Consider the following 5,118-nt stretch of genomic DNA (forward strand, 5'->3'; position numbering starts at 1 on the left):
CCCCCCCCTCTTAGTTTCACTCTGATACTTACAATTTCCCTACCTATGGTAATATGTCTGGATATAGTATAAAATGACATTTGGCATGTTCTGTATGTGAAGACAATACTCATTCAATGAGGTTGGAATACTATAAGAAGAATGTCTTCCTTGGTCATCGTAGACTTTTGCATTCAGATCATCATTATCGGCGATGGAGAAAAGCATTTGATGGAAACAATAAATAATGATGTGTTCCTTTGTCGTTGATGGGTGACCAATTATTTCAAAAGCTAAAGGGTTTGAGTAATAACTTTGGTAAACCTTTTACAAAAGAAATTGTCACAAATAGGTGGAAGAAAAGATCATTCTTCTTTGAATTTCTATATTGGAGTTCATTATATGTAAGTCATCTCCTCAATGTTATGCATATTGAAAAAAATGTGTTTGAATATCTCTTTGGTACCTTACTTAATGTCTCTGGTAAGACCAAATATGGCTTGAATGCAATGTTGGACTTGATTAGTATGGGAATAAGAAAGGAATTAGGGTCGATATTGAAGGGAAAACATACATTTCTACCTCCAGCGGCTTATACTTTGTCGAGGAAGGAGAAAATGGAATCTTGTAAATTTCTTTATGGTGTTAAAGTTCTAGAGGGATACTCTTCCAACATTCCTAAGTCTCATGATTGTCATGTACTTATGGAACATTTCTTACCTATTGGAATATGGTCAATTCTACCTAAAATATTTCGACGAACCATATCTAGGTTATGCTTATTCTTCAAGACAATTTGTGGCAAAGTGATTGACCCTGAGAAATTACTTGCATTGCAAAGACAAATTGTTTTGACTTTGTGCGAGCTTGAAATGTATTTCCCACCTTCTTTGTTTGACATAATGGTTCATCTAAGCATTCATCTTGTTCGAGAGACACAACTATGTGACCCTTCCTATATGAGATGGATGTACCCCTTTGAGTGTTATATGAAGATATTAAAAGGGTATGTGAAGAACCGATCAAGACCAGAGAGTTGTATTGTTGAACGATATTTTGTTGAAGAAGCTCTTGCTTTTTGTACCGGATACCTTACCGATGGTGATTTCATCGGCATTCCAAAGCCTCGATATGCAAAAAAATAATTTGGTGAAGGTATTATTGGGAATAAAATATTGACTATAATAAGAACCGAATTGGAGCAATCGCACTTATATGTTTTGCATAATGTCGACGAGGTTGAGCCATATTTTAAAATACATAAGGAGATGCTAAGGAAGTCTTCCCCAAATAAGAATGAAAATTCGATTTCGAAAGAGCATAATCGGTGTTTCATAAAGTGGCTAGAAAATCACATTGATGAGGAGTTAAATATAAATGCACATTCGATTTCCGAAAGATTGAAATGGTTAGCCAATGGTCCAAGTATTCATGTCTTACCCTACACAAGTTACCTAATTAATGGGTTCATATTTTATACAAAAACAAGATGGTCAAAGTAAAATGCAAAATAGTGGTGCAACTCTTGTTGCTCAAACTTTACACATATCAAGTGCAAAGATAAAAATCCAATATATGTGCACATGTCATACTTTAGAGTGATTGAATGAATATGGGAATTGGATTACACAATGTTTCGGATGTCGGTTTTTTATTGTATGTGGCTTGATAACAAAAATGGCTTCCGAGTTGATGAGTTAGGGTTCATACAGGTGGATCTTAATATGTCAGGATATAAAGATGAGCTATTTATTCTAGCATCACAAGCTCAACAAGTATTCTAAGTTAGTGACCCAGCTAATATGAAATGTCCATTGTTCATTTAACTAACAAAATAATCATCAATAATATTGATGACCAAGAATATGAAGATATTGACGAAGTCATTCATTTTTTAGGACATATAAGTCGCATGAGAGTGAACCAACTACGAATGAATGCAAGTAGTCTTTGTATAATTATAGCTTAATTTTGATTGTTTTAATTTGTATAATTTTGTTTCTTTGTAATTTGGGTAATTTTTTTATTTGTAATTATGTACTCTGTCAAAACATAATTGACATGATATTCATTGTTTGTAGTTTGTATTGTATTGATGTTAATAAAACAAACTTCTAGCTTGTATTGATGTGTCTGTGCTATTTAGAATGTATAAATGTTGTGTTGTTGAGAATGTATGTTATGCTAATAGATGTATATATAGGTATTAATTTATAGATATCATTGATGTTCTAGCTTTTATAGATAGCATTGTTGTACATGCTTAATACAACAACGCTATGTGTGTATTGCGCTATTGTATTAAGGTGTTGTTTGAGAATATTTATAAATTATACAACAACACTTTTATGATAATGTGCTGTTATATATATGAACTATAATAGCGCAACAATAAGCGCTATTAATAATACCTATAAAATGCGTTGTTTATGTAAGTCTTATATGACAGTACATCGTGTATAATGCGCTGTTGTATTTATGCACTATATGACAACACTTTTTTATGATGCACTGTGGTATATATTCAATATAACAATATTTAATAAACATTGTTAATGATGACAATATATTATTATGGTCAAACATAAAGCGCATGAAAACATTATTATACATCTAAAATATGCGTTGTTGAACTGCAACTCTGGCATAGTGCTCCTATTTCTATTGTACCAAATGGACCATAAGGGCATGTATCATGCATTTTTTACATCATATTCAGCATAAGTAAATTCCATCAATTCATACATTAAAAAATATCATTCAAACATTAATTGACTAATTTATTGATGGATGCATTCAAAAAATATCATATTTTCATTCATACATTTATTAAAAAGAAAATAAACCATTGAAGTATTGAATTTCATGTATTGTAATATCGTGCATTTTAATCTAGTAACTTACAATATCATTTTATAAATTATTTAAATTTCCTAATTCATTGTCATAAAAAATACAAAAAAAATCATTTCATACCTCTTAAAGAATCATAAATTGCAATTTTTAAAGCAATCTCACGCATTATACATTTCCTTTGCATGATATACATAAAAATATAAAGTATCATTTCATTCATTTTAGGGGTGTCAGTGGTTCCGGTTTAAACCGATGAAACCATACCGAACAAAATCGTAAAACGTGGTTCGGTTTGGTTTCGCAGTTCGGTTCGGTTATTCTTTTAAGAAATCATTTATGTCTGGTTCATGGTTTTAGAAATTTAGGAACCGCTGGAACCAAATTGAACCACTATTAAAGAAATAGATACTATGGAATGATGTTGTATTGTTGTTTAAATTCTTCAACCAATTTTGTGGCTTAAAATATCAATTTTGTGTGATTTGTAGTGTTATATATATTACCAAAATATATTATGTTAGTATTATAATGTTATTACTTACTAAATTGTTTTTCAATGTCTTAATGATTTAGAACATATCTTATAACTTTTGTGGTATTGAGTTTGAAACTAACATATACCATAAAATATTATACGTATATTATTATATGTGTTACTAATTGTGAATTGAAAGGTTATATATGTAACTATTATATATTTTACTAATTTATATATATGGTACTAAATTGTTATGTATATTACTAACCGTGAATTGTATTATTATATATAGTACTAATTTTGGATTGTATTATTATATATGTGATAATTCATTTTTTTCTCCACAAATTACATAATTGTTATATATATTACTAAGAAATATTTATGAGTTTTAATTATTTTACTCATCTATATATATGATTCATATTTTTTGATAATAATAATGATAATATTTTTCCTTTTATGAACAAATAATATCTCTTGTAACACATTTTGAACTTTCAATTGATGCAATATTTTCTATAAAAAATAGGAAAAACTGTGAAACCATTGTATTTTAGAATTTGTTGAAACAATTAAACAATTGGCAGATATTTTCACCAAACCTCTCTCACGAGATACTTTCTATGTTCTTCGAAGAGAACTAGGAATCCTTGGTGAAAAATATCTCGATTAAGTTTTTTTGCCTTTCATGATCTATTTTTTTTAATGCTTTGCAAATGATGATTGAATGCTTAAGATCCCATTTTATAAATTCATGATTCTGTGCTTAAATGCTCTAAATATATGTGATAGCTTAAACATCATATCATCCAATTAAGTTTGAAATCCATGCATGCTTTTAAAAACATCCAAAACGCTGAAACTAATGCATTTAATCGATTAAGTAACTCATTTAATCGATTACCTGGGCCAAAATTTTTACAACTGCCATTTTCAGCTCAGGTTAATTGATTAAGAGATGTTGTTAATCAATATATCAGAAACAAAAGCGTTTATGGACACTTTTCAAAACACCATTCATCCCTTTTTCTCTCAAATCTCAGAGGAACAAGTCCAACATCATCCTAAGCTTAATCCTAGCCCTAAACCGAATCACCCCATTGCGTTTTCCCTCCATAAACTGTCTTCCTCATCTCCTATTTCGAAACATTCGTTTTCCCCTAAATTAAAAACCTCACCCTAGGTTTTCCTCAACCTTCCTTTAAGCCTCCATCACGATTCAGTGTTTGATAGTTATGGATAAAGGATGTGGAAAGATAATCAAGACAACCGCACAACTTCCACCGCGTGCTCCAAAAGCACTGTCTCTTCCACAACCAAGGTAGAACCGCGGGGACCCATACTACTCTCTAGTTCTACAAGAAACTTGGTTGCAGAAATTTCAGGGCAGAAAACCCACCTATATCTGGTTTGCGAATGTGACTTGGCTTGCGGAACAGAACTTCAAATTTTCGCATGGCTTACAAGCTCAAGGGGTTGTCCCCTTCTTGGAATTGAAAGGTAATATTTACCCTGCTCTAGTTAGGGAGTATTACGCAAATTTTAGATATAAAGATGGGAAATATTGGTCGATGGTAGCTGGAAAATTGTTTGAAATTAACGAAGAAATCTTTACGAATGTGGGTGGTATAGCTTTTTCCGGTGCTAGTCTGAGTGATTGTGGTTGGGCAAGCGACAACTCATTCGATGCTATTGAAATGTATAAGTCATGATTGTGTAGACCTCCACTCTATGTCTAAGGCGAATTGACCAAAGCTGGGTCACTGTCCGTAGAAAACAGACTCCTACACTACTTGATTGCC

The sequence above is a fragment of the Lupinus angustifolius genome, chromosome LG17 (genome assembly GCF_001865875.1).
Source record: "Lupinus angustifolius cultivar Tanjil chromosome LG17, LupAngTanjil_v1.0, whole genome shotgun sequence".
Taxonomy (NCBI): domain Eukaryota; kingdom Viridiplantae; phylum Streptophyta; class Magnoliopsida; order Fabales; family Fabaceae; genus Lupinus; species Lupinus angustifolius.